This window comes from Pinus tabuliformis, chromosome 1_2 (genome assembly GCF_031772625.1).
Source record: "Pinus tabuliformis cultivar Carrire ecotype Pingquan chromosome 1_2, CPIR1, whole genome shotgun sequence".
Taxonomy (NCBI): Eukaryota; Viridiplantae; Streptophyta; class Pinopsida; order Pinales; family Pinaceae; genus Pinus; species Pinus tabuliformis.
In genome coordinates this window covers 1,105,644,411-1,105,657,636 of record NC_142298.1, presented here as the reverse complement: position 1 = coordinate 1,105,657,636, position 13,226 = coordinate 1,105,644,411, and positions in this window count along the sequence as shown.

Here is a 13,226-nt window from a genome sequence, read left to right as displayed (position 1 = left end):
CCGACATTTGACAGTGCATACAGATCTTTGAATCCACTCCACTTTTAGTTTTCGAACTCATTCCAACGGGATCACACCGATCTCGAATAACCCTTCCTATAGAATCAAGTTCACATTACTTCCTGAACCAAACCCAATAAACTCTTAATTGATTCTCCACCATTACCATTGTTGCATACACATCCATTTATATGTCAAAACTATCACATCCACTATTACAGAATCATATTCAAGCATAGTCACAAGCGTTGTGATGTATACACACAATCATTATGAGAATTCCTCCTTATTCATAAATACACGGACAAAGTCTTCAGATAACCATACATACAAACAGATCATATACAGACCCTCAAAAAATATTAACTCATAAGATATGAAACTTCTATCTGCTAATTAAAATTTGTATATACATAAACTCAATGGGCTGATTTACATTGGGTTGGCCTTTCTCGTTTCAATGCCCGTAGGCTCACAATCCAACCCTCCTATCTACCAAATCTCTCTTTCTTTTAAGCCTTCGAGGCTTACAAATTATACACAAAAGGATTCTGTTAACCAATTTTGGTTCAGAGCATGAATAATTTCACCTGAATCCTAAATATCCTAATCTAATCCCTGAAATCATGAAACTAATTCCTAGTTCCTCTAACTCACACACTATTCTTGAAATCTCCCTTAATGAGAATATTTTATTACAATATCCTCACTATTATATAACCCTCATAAAAACATAGCAAAATAAATAATCAATCTCTATAGGGAATGAGGTCCCTTGAAACACAAGACCCTGTGCTTACTATAATGCAATGGCTTTTCTGAGAAGGTTGATCCTACGTTAGACTCCCCTAGTAAGGAATCTTATGACCTCTTGGTCATAAGTCTGGATAATTGATTCATCCTGGATCCTAAACTTTATTTTGTAATCTGTCTTTGCTTGTCAGTTGTTCTATTGCTACTGTTGTTTGTTGTTGTTCTCCAGGTCTCCATACCTTATGCTTCCTTACTCCACTTGCCATGCTTTCGTAGTCTACTGCTATCTTCCTCTTGTCATTGCTTCTTTTCTTTCTTGATGTTGTCTTCTTTTGTGACACTTTAATCATTAATCTTCTTACCAACCCAATTTCCTTGTCTAGTATATCCTCTGTCTGTTGATTGCCTTCAACTCTTAGTTGCTGAATTTTCATTTTTACAACACCCTTACATCCTTACCCTCTTGTTCACTATTGTCTTGCACCGTTTCAGCTACTGCCATATTGTCTTTCAAGACAATTTTCTGCTTCTTTTTACTATACCTATCAACTTCTTCTTGACTATCATTTATGACAATTTCTTTGTCATCCTTCATTAGCAATTTACTCTGGATATTTATCCTCTATTATTCTAGCTTCCTCCTTTGAAGGTCTAACTCTCTATATAACTCAATGATTTTACTTGGAGTAAAATTTGGAAATTTTACACAATCTCCCATTTCTTCATTTGCTACTGATCGATCATCAGATGGTCCTTCTTACTTAGCTAAATCTTCCTTAACATCTTTCAGTAGGTGTTCATTCTCTTCTTCCTTTATTTGGCTGTCCACTCGTGCCAAATATGTTCTAGTTTCTGCAACAAAATCTACAATCATAAGACAATTATCAAAATAAAAAATATAAGTCTGTTGTGCCTCTTCTTCCCCTAGAAACCTTTCAGTATGTTGCTCTGATCTTTCCTTTAACTCCTCTGTCATCACATTAGTATGTTGATTCAAACTCAAAGAATTATTGAGACTGTTAGCAAGTCTCTTTTCCACACCATCTGTTTTAATGATGCCTCTCTGCAGTTGTTGACTATAGTGAATTGTTTCCTCCCCAACCTCATTGTCATACTCTGCTTCAAAACTTTCATCTTCTGGAGGGTGTTCTTCCATGTTTTTGACAGCTTCAAAAGATTGCCTATCTTCTTCCAAACCTACAACCTTACATAAATTATCAATTTTAAAAACACAAGACCTTATGGTCTCATTTGATGCTTCAACCATCAAGTCTTATGGCTGCTCTGAATCATTCATATGATTCAACTCCTCTGTCTCTTCATTACTTTCAAAAAGTAATGGTCCATGTTCTGGTTCACATACCAAAACTTCAACACCTTCTCCAGCATTTTCCTTTTGTTGTAGCTCAACTCCTTTGAGCTTCTTTGTCTTCAATTTGAAATCTATAATTTGTTCAAGCTCCCTGAACTCCTTTATTAACTGCATATTTTCTTGTTAATTCCTCTTCTCTTGTAGCCTCTACCACTTTACTTTCTTTCTCATGACATAACCATATTTCTGGTCCTTCTCATTTCTCTGCAACATCTCCATTAATACTTCAAGATGAACTGCTATCTCAGCCATTTCTTTATCATATTTTTCATCACTCATTCTCATGTCATTTGCCTTGGAATATTTTTTCTTTTGTCCTCTGTTGTGGTCTCTTTCAGAACCTCTACTATGACTGTCACTAGTCATCATCCTTTCCATCTCTATGAGTTCCTCACTCACCTCATTATGAGTTGCACAAGCCTCTGCAAAAGAAAGCCTTCCCTGCTGCCACTTACCTCACCAAGCTCTCCAATGGACTTGGTCTTTTGGCAAGAACCGGTCCTCTATTTGGAACCTCCTTGAGCATTTCTCTCTGTTACTTCTAAGCTTCAACTCATCTGCACTTTAAGAACACAATTATCTTTTTTTCAAATCTTTAGCTGGAACATTTACGTTCTACCGCATTCTCTTTCTTTCAGAACTTTTACCAGTTTCCTTCATCTCTACTAACATATTTCTTCTTTGCCTGCATTATAAATTATGCAATACAATCTTGAAACCAGTTACATTAAAAACATATCATCTCATCTCAAGATCTTTGTTTCATCTTGTCTCCCCATTCACCTGCACTTTGAATGGACTGTTATTTTATCCAACACTCAGCTGTATCTTCAAACTTTGCCACTCTTCAAGAACTTTGCAAAAGTCCCTCTTACAGTTTAACTACTATAATCCTGCTCTAAATTTTCAATCATTAGATTTATGATAATCATTAATCAAACTTTAATACCATCACTTGTCTTCAGGATCTCACCACTCTTGTAAATCTGTTTCAGCAGATCTTCATGCTTGCATTGTGCAAATTTTCAACATTAATCTACTGTCAATCAGATTTATAATTTGATTCTTTCTTTCAATCTCGCAAATTTATCTTCGTGAAGCCCTAACTGTCAGAAAAAATTACTCCTTCGGTGAGTTTTCTTCCACTATTTCATTCTCGCTCTAAGTTTCTTCAACAACATTACCCGTTCCTTCTCTGACACCAAATGATGCCAGCCTAAGCTGAAAATACCCACATTCTGTCATAAAATTGCATGTCACTGGTACGAGGCGTTAATCACCTGATCCATGGTGAAAACCTTCGCAAATAAGGTTTAAGGCTTCTTAATTAAACTTTGTTGCGGAAACATTTTATTTAACTACACATAGTCTGACCCCTTAATTAACCCTTGAGCGAAACATTATTCAATGTTCATAAAGTATCGTTAATTCTTACACCTTAGAACTTAATCCTCCTGTTGATTTCAATATCCGCTTGTGTTAGTCATACCACGGTTAGACTTTGTTTAAACCCGATTTAACCCAAAATAACTTTAAATCTGCTATTTCTATTATAACTCTCGTACAATAGAAATATTACATAAACCGCACTTCACCTTATCTTTTCAGTTTTCCTCAGTCTTTGCACATTTATCGATGCTCTCTCTTCACGTTCGGCCTCCACCATTGATTCCACCACCAGATCATTGGTTGTCACGCTGTATCACAACTTAACCCATTCATCTGCCATAACTCAAATCACTTAATGTGCACTGATAACATTCTCATGTCCACTCAGGCCCAAGCTTTATTGGCTTTAATCTCCACCATTGATCTCATCCTTCAATTTGATGGTTGATAGTACACCTGATTAACGAAACTAATCATCGATCCTGCAGCGTTTTATCAAAACACACTTGATCCAATGGTCAACACTGATATTGGATTAGCCACTTTCATGGCGTTTAGCAGCCCTTACGGAGCCAATAAGGAACATAAATCCTTGATCTATAAATTTTCGGTATGTTTCTGAAATTCAAGTTCGATCAGTTTATGACCTGAAATATATTGGATATAAGAGGCCATCATATCTATGGTTTGCAGGACTTCAACTAGCACATGGATTAAAAGGACCTTCACCCCCATAGTTGACTATAATCTAAGAGGTTGAATATGAGATCGACGGCTAGGAGCGAGTGCCGGACTTCAGCCACAATCAAGAAAATTCGTACCCTTCTATTCCCCACAGTTGTTGATCACCATTGATCTAACAGGTTTGTCGATTTGACGGTCCAGATCTATTCCTCTGCTTAGCATTCTTCTCACTCTGAAATCTTATTAATCACAATTTCACTTCATCGTGGTTCCACTCTTCCACCAAACCTGGTGCTTCCACTAAATTTCATTCTCACCTCCAGGTCAACTTGTTACCAACTTCAACTCTGCCAACTCCTTTCTCCACTTAGAAATAGTGTGCTGAGACTTCTTTGATTTCCTTACTCTGTCTTGCAACTATACCTGATTATCCGACATTTGATAGTGCATACGGATCTTTCAATCCACTCAGCTTTTAGTTTTCAAACTCCTTCCAACGGGATCACACCGATCTCGAATAGCCCTTCCTATAGAATCAAGTTCACATTACTTCCTGAACCAAACCCAATAAACTCTTAATCGATTCTCCACCATTATCACTGTTGCATACACATTCATTTATATGTCAAAACTCTCACATCCACTGTTACAGAACCATATTCAAGTATAGTCACAAGCATTGTGATATATACACACAGTCATTATGGGATTTCCTCCTTATTCACAAATACACAGACAAATCCTTCAGATAACCACACATACAGACAGATCATATACAGACCCTCAACCAATATTAACTTAGAAGATATGAAACTTCTATTTGCTAATTAAAATCTGTATATACATAAACTCAATGGCCTGATTTACATTTAGCTGGCCTTTCTTTTTACAATGCCCATAGCCACACAATCGAGCCCTCCTGTCTGCTAACTCTCTCTTTTTTTAAGCCTTTGAGGCTTACAAATTATACACAAAAGGACTCTATTAACCAATTTTGGTTCTGATCGTGAATACTTTCATGTAAATCCTAAATATCCCAATCCAATCACTAAAATCATGAAACTAACTCCTAGTTCCTCTAACTCACACACTATTCTTGAATTATCTCTAAACAAGAACATTTCATTACAATATCCTCACTATTATACCGCCCTCATAAAAACATAGGAAAATAAATAATCAATCACTCTTTAGGGAATCAAGTCCCTTGAAGCACAAGACCCTATGCTTACTAAAATGTAATGGTTTTTCTGAGAAGGATTCTCCTACACCATCCCTACATTTCTATCATATTTGCACTAAAGAGTCCATAATCTATATTTTTTTTGGAACAAGTGTGGGATGGCGATGTTTCATTTGATCTTTCACTCTACAAAAAAAACTGCCAAAAGACACAATAGAAATTGATAATAAAAGTAACATAAATATAACGGTGATTGTGATGAAAAAGAACACATTTCCCCATGGTCTTACACATTTTCTCCAATGACAAGCTTTGGCTCTCTCGCTCCACTGAAATTCAATACATAGAGGAGTAATTCCTAGAGTCACAACTTCTTTTGCATTTAGTTCAGGAAGGAGTTGACAACCTTCACTCATGATTCTTTTCATATCATAGCCCCATGGAAACATTTTCCATGGGGCCATATACCAATTCTAATAATTTGATATCCCCATGGTAATGTTTCCTATACTTCCACACACATATCTTCCACTAATTCTTATTCTCGAATCAATACAATGTTATTTTGTCCATGGGAGACAACAATGGCTAGAGAAGCATATTACTGTGTGCACAAGAGAGTTAAACTGTAGTAAGGATGGAATACAATTGTTCCATATTATTTCTACCTTAGTAGTCAATGGAATAAAGGTTGTGTATAGTGCAGAGAAAATTATGTACAAAATTGCATTTCGTTGAAAAAAAGGTTTGTTTATGGTTATTTTTTTTAATTAGGGAGTTGTACCAAAATGAGAATAAAGTCCATTATGTGGAGTAGGATTTCAAGATTTCGTTGTGTGGTTGTCTATACAAAAGGATTTTATTGCTAATATTATAGTATTAAAATATAAACCATATTTTTTTTGAATAACATTATTTATGGTTATATTATTGATAATATTCGAATTTTAACTAATGCTTACCACCATTATTTAATTGATTCTCTTGGAATGAATGTTTCCACATAATGAAACCTCATGCCACTTCTTCGTTGGACTTATAACATGTTATTAATTGATAAATACTTTGGGCTGACATGTAAAACATTATTAGTGATATTTTAGTTATAAATAATTCTTATATTCATATTTTTGAATATCTATCTATTTATGCTCTTGTGCAAAAGGGCATAGGAAGTCCATTGTGCAAAGAAAGATATTTTGTGCAGATTTCTATATTTCACACTAATTTTTTTTATTTTCTAATATTATTAATAATAGTTTAGTTATAAATAATGCATATCTCTATATTTTCTTTTGCTCGAAGACCCTTTAGAGATCTCAACCTTCTTTTACAACGTATATTTAATTTTTATATATGCTTTCCTTTTCAAAAGTATGCATGCATTTGAAAAGTTAATTGAGTAAAGGTTATGTGTAGTGTATACTAAATTTTGTACAAAATCGCATTTGATTGATCAAAAGATTTGTTTATCATTATGTTTGTGAAATCACAGAGATGTGGGGAACTGCGAAGAAATTTCATTGTATGGAGGAACATTTTAGGCTTTATTTGTTCACAATAACATTGTTTATGTTCATATTATTGATAATATTTTAATTGTAAATAATGATATCTTCCCATTAATGAATATATTTTTGTTTATGGTCATATTTTCTAGGTTTTTCACATATGAAAAAGTGCAGACCCATGTGATATCATTGGTAATATTTTAGTATAAAGTTACCATATCCATTTTTGCATCATTGAGAAGAAGATTTATTTGAAGATTTATTTTTGGTTATCTTTCTGAAATTATTCATATACCCGAAAGTGTGGAAAAATTTGATTGTGTGGATATTTGTGTTCCACACTAAATGATTCTATTGCTAAGATTTTAATATTAATATGAATCATTGCTAAGATTTTAATATTTAATAATCCATATTTGTTGATGTCAAGTTTAACTCTCGCATCATTGAACAAAACCTTTGTTTGTGCTTATGCTTTCGAAATTAGACAAAGGGATATTTTAATGTTTCATTAAGCAGATGGTTTCACTCGACATCAAGTGATTTATTTGAATTGAGATACCCAATATTGAAACTTTCAAAGATAATATATAGTACCACAAAACACTGCATAGATAATATATGATATCAATTTTCATTCATCAAATTTAATATTGCATATTATACTTATTGTTTATGCACTTTAAAATTAGCGTTATATGTAAAAGTAGGTGCAAAAGGACATGTGTTATATTTAAAAACACTATTGAGACGGTAATGTTCATGAAAATGTGAAAACTTTGAAATCACACTTAGAATTTAATAATTAATTACCGAAAACGTTGAACCTATACAATATTATTGGTGATATTTTAGTTAGATAATGAATGCGTTCATATTGGATTTTGTTGAGAGAGAAATCCGCATTTTTATGTCCTAATATAGAGGTGTTGGTTACTTATAAAACACAGTTTCGTTGGCATCCTTGACTAGAAGCTTTGCTTATGGTCATCGCTTCGGAGAAAAGTATGGAGAAAATATGCATTATCAAATAATAATTTTTACAATTGGTTTGGAAGCTTGTTCTCCTGTTTGGAAATGATAACACAATGATTTCAAATATGTGTAAAATGATGGTGTGGAGGATAGAACATAACCATTCAAACTCACACACTTCCGCAGTTCGACGTGGCTCAATTGCTAATATTTCTATGTATCGCGAATGGAAACCTGTTTGTTTGCGTATCACCCCTTATAGTAATTGTATTTAATGATAATGCAGTGTGCACTGCTAAATTTACATACGACCTTTTTTTCTTTTAATAATATTTTTATACATATTGATATTCATTCTTTATTTGCACACAACCATGAATATAATAAAATTTAAAAGCCTTGTATCATTATCCATCGAAAAATGTAACTAACCATTCAAACAAATGAAATTAGTAGTAAATATAAATAGTAAATTTGATAAGGGCACACGTTACCCTGAAGAAAGTTCTTTATTATGAACTCTTGTTCATATTATATAAAATATATCAAATCTCTAGAACGTCGAAACTTAAATACAAGTATAAATTAGTAATAAATAATATATATTTCTGTAGTCAATTTCCTTAGAGACGTCAATAGAATTTAGCATAAAATAATATTGTTTGTTATAAAGTTGATTTAATTTGATGTATATATATGATATTTAGATTTATAGTTTTTTAAGTATGTCATTCCTTCTGCAGAGCTTTCATAGTGCGAAAAAAGCTTGTACTCCACAACGAAATCTTTCAATGTAACCTCCAAAAATTGACAACTCTGTATAAGGAACTAAGAAGTAAAGTATATCGTTATCAATTGGTCAAAAATATTTAATTAACACAAATTTAGTAAAATAAGCTCATTAATTAATTAAAAACTGTAATGACATAATCAAATATTAATTCATATGAATTGGAGTTAGTAATTGTCTTCTTAAGAGATCTATGTCTCAGATACAAAGCTATTGTCAAATGATAATTTTCATTTTAATCAATATTGCCATATAAGATATAAAACAAAGTCTCACAGCATGTGTTTGATCACAAATAAAAGATGTTATCAGAAAATAGATACCTTCAAATAGTTTTGAATGGAAAATAGTTACTATAGTTCAATCTATAAACAGTGAGTAGTTGAAATCCTATTTAGTTTCAATGGATAGGAATTAAAAACAAACTTGCAAGATACGATCCATACTAATTTAATCTAATTTATATCTATGTTTTTTAGGTTTATAGTTTTTTAACAATACAAGAAAAAAGGTCATTGGTGAGTGTCATGGTTGTGACGGACCTTTAAGGTCCGTCACCAATGTCACATATGGTGACGGTCTTTAAAAAAGCATTGTTGTAAGTGTATATAGTGATGGTCCTTTAAGGTTTGTCACCAAAGCCATTTTCAATGACACTTTTTGTGAGAGTCGTTAAAGGACCATCACTAATTCTCTGTTTGGTGACACTTTTGGTGAGGGTCATTAAAGGCCCATCACTAATTATCTCTTTGGTGAAACTTCCAGTGATGACCTTTTATTGACCTTCACTAGTGATATTTTTGGTTACTTTTGGTGACGGTCAATAAATGTTCATCATCATTGATCATTACAATGAGTTTTTGATGTCACTTCATGCCTTGCCAATGTTGCATATGGTGATGGTCTTTAAAAAATCGTTGCTGTAAGTGTATATAGTGATGGTCCTTTAAGTTTTTTCACGAAAGCCATTTTCAATGACACTTTTGGTGAGGGTTGTTAAAGGCCCGTCACTAATTCTCTCTTTGGTGACACTTTTGATGAGGGTCATTAAAGGCCCATCACTAATTCTCTTTTTGGTGGCACTTCTAGTGATGATATTTTATCGACCCTCACCAATGCTCTTTTTGGTTACTTTTGGTTAAGGTCAAAAAAATTTCATCATCATTGATCATTGCAATGAGTTTTTGATGACGCTATGTAATTGTTACTATATTTTTTTTCAAAAGATAACGATTGAAGACAATTTTTGTGGAGTATTTTTCATTATGTTTCCAAGGCCATAGTGGTTATAATATTCAGTCAATATCTTAAGAAGTAATTAGTGTGTATCATTTCCCTCAATTCATAAGAATATAGTTTTCCTATGAGCCAACACATGATTCATCTCTATTAAGTTTATTATCTAGCAAATTTTCTTTAAATAAAGTTCCACCAGTGTGTGAAGGAACTATATTATTTAATACATAATAAAGCTCTATCAATTCTATTAATGAGAGAGACCTACAACTCCTCAACACTCATGGCACACCTAAACATGCTTTGGAGCAATACACTAACATTCCTTGGCACCTTGCATGTCTTGGAAAATCTTTGTACCTGAAACATCTTTGTACCTAGAACATTTTTCCATGAGTAGAATGCCCAAGCACATGTTGGCATGCCCTAGCATAGTATAACACTCCCCTATCATGTGTTGGCATTCCCTGTAGTCCCTAGCATGCCCTGGAACACCTTGGCATAATATTGCATTGACAAACATTAGCACTTGGCACACATTGGAACTTGGAATGTATTGGAACATATTATTAGTGTGCCTAGCATGCACCTTTTGAAAAATATAAAGTCCCGACTTATTAACCCCCTTATGTGTTCATTTCCATGCATTTTAGCTTCGTTAATCTAGAAAATTCACTTTAGATAATGTTGGACTAATGTGTGTAGGAATTATATTAGTTAATGCGTAACCAAGCTCTATCAATTCTATTAATGAGAGAGACCTAGCACTCCTCAACATTCATGGCACACCTTAACATGCTTTGGAACACACTAACATTCCTTGGCACCTCGCATGTCTTGGAACATCTTTGTACCTAGAACATCTTTGCATGAGTAGGACACCCAAGCACATGTTGTCATGCCCTGGCATAACATATCACTCCCCTAGCATGTGTTGGCATGCCATGTAGTCCCTAACATGCCCTAGAACACCTTGGCATAATATTTCATTGGCATACATCAACACTTGGCACACATTGGTACTTGGCATGTATTGGAACATATTATTAGTGTGCATAACATTCCCCTTTTGAAAGAGATAAATTATCGACTTATTAACCATCTTATGTGTTCATTTCCTTTCATTTTAGCTTTTATATTCCTTTTGTTGCCTTGAAACTCCTTGATGCATATTGGCATACTTAGGTACTTTGCACATCAACCTAGCATGTCTTAGCACCTGGCATGTCTTGGCATGCCTTGGCACTATTTGGCACATGTTAGCACACCCCAGAACTACCTAGCACACTCTAGCACTTCATGACATGCCCTGATATTCCATAGCATGCTTTACCCATGCTTAGCATACCTTGTCACTCCCCCCTTGGCATGATAGCTAACATTCATTGACACTCCCTAACATTCCCTCATATTCATTCACTTCCATGCATTTAGACCTAGTGCTCCCTTGTATTGTCCTAGTACTCCCTAACACTCCTCATCATGCATTGGCACTCTCTAGCACACCCTAGCACTTTTGACATTCTCTACCACTTCATGTCATGCATCACACTCCTTGACACACATTAACACTTGGCACGTGTTGGCACTTGGCAAGTCTTCGCATGTTTGGCATGTGTTGAGATGACTTGGTATGCTTTGGAATGGTTTAATATTAGATTTATTTGAGATCAATTATTGGAAAATATATGAGAAGCAAAGGAGGAAGATTTGGCACTTAGAATGCACTGACACTTGGCACTTGGCACCTAGCATTGGTGTGCCTAGCATGCCCCTCATGGAAAAGGTAAATTGATGACTTGTTTACCTGATTATGTGTTCATTTCCTTATAGTTTAACTTGTTACTCCCTTTTGTTGCCTTGAAATTCCGTGGCATGCATTGTCACACCCTTGCACATCTTGGAATGCCTTAACACTTGGCACATCTTAGCTTGTTTGACATGCCTTTGTACTATACGGCACATGTTAGCATGCCCTAGCATTCCCTAACACACCTTGGCAGTCATGCCCTAACAACTAGCATTACATTTTTCCATGACTTGGGAACCGTACATTCCCTATAACACCTTGGAACTCCCTAGTTGTCATGCCCTCATAGATAGCCTTACTTTTATTGTGACTTGGGAACCTATCCAAATCATTAGCAAAACAATATTGTGCCCAACCCAAAGTATCCCTTTCTTTGAAATTTATTTGTCCACGCCTTATCACAACCATGGGCTTACCTCCTGCAAGTTCTATTTTGAACTTCTACTAAAACACTTCATCCTTAGGACGCATGGAATTCACTAACACTCCTCGACACATAGTCTTATTAGCTCATTTCCAAGCATTTTGACCTAGTTCTCTCTTGTGTTCCTCTAATACTCCCTAACACTCGTCAACCTCCATTGAAATTTTCTACCTCGTGTTAGCACACCTTTTCATTCCTTAGCATGCCTTGTCACTCCTTAAATATCATGCCCTCACAACTACCCTTACCTGGGAACCCAACAAAGTCCTGCCTTGACTACAACAACTTTATAACCAAGTTATAGTTACTACAACTAGACTATGCCTTGTTCACCTAAGATCTACCTATAACACATCTTAGGCTACTCATGTCCAATATCAACACATCCCACTTAACAAGTTACCAAGTCAAGGCTCGTGTCTAACCATGACCATAAAACAACTAAGCAACATCGTTTACATCCTGACATGCCATAGCACTTGGCACTTCCAACAATCCCTTAGCCCTATGTGGCATGTGTTAGCATCCCCTACATTTCTTCGCATGCTTTGTACTTCGTAGCACACCCTAGCACTCCTTAGCAGACCGTAGCACTACCTGACATGCCCTGTCACTCTAGAATAATGCCTTGGCATTGCCTAGCATATAACCTTGACAGTCCCTCCTTAGAACACTTGGAACTCATTGACTCTCCCTATCACACACTCTTATCTATTCATTTCCATGCATTTTTTACTAGTTCTCCCTTGTTTTTATGTGGCACTCCCTAAAATTTCTACGCACGCATTGGCACAGACTGGCACCTAACACATCTTAGCATGTTTCCTTGGCACTACCTAACATATCTTGTCACTCCCTCCTTAACACACCTCGAACTCACTAACACTCCCTGTCACACACTCTTATACATTCATTTCCATGTATTTTAAACTAGTGATCCCTTTTGTTTCCTTGGCACTCCATAACACTCCCTGGCATGCACTGGCACACCCTAGCACCTGACACATCTTGGTATGTTTCCTTGGCCTCTAGCATGCCTTAGCGTTGCCTACCATACCTTGTTAGTCCCTCAGCACACCTGTATGTCACTGACACTTCC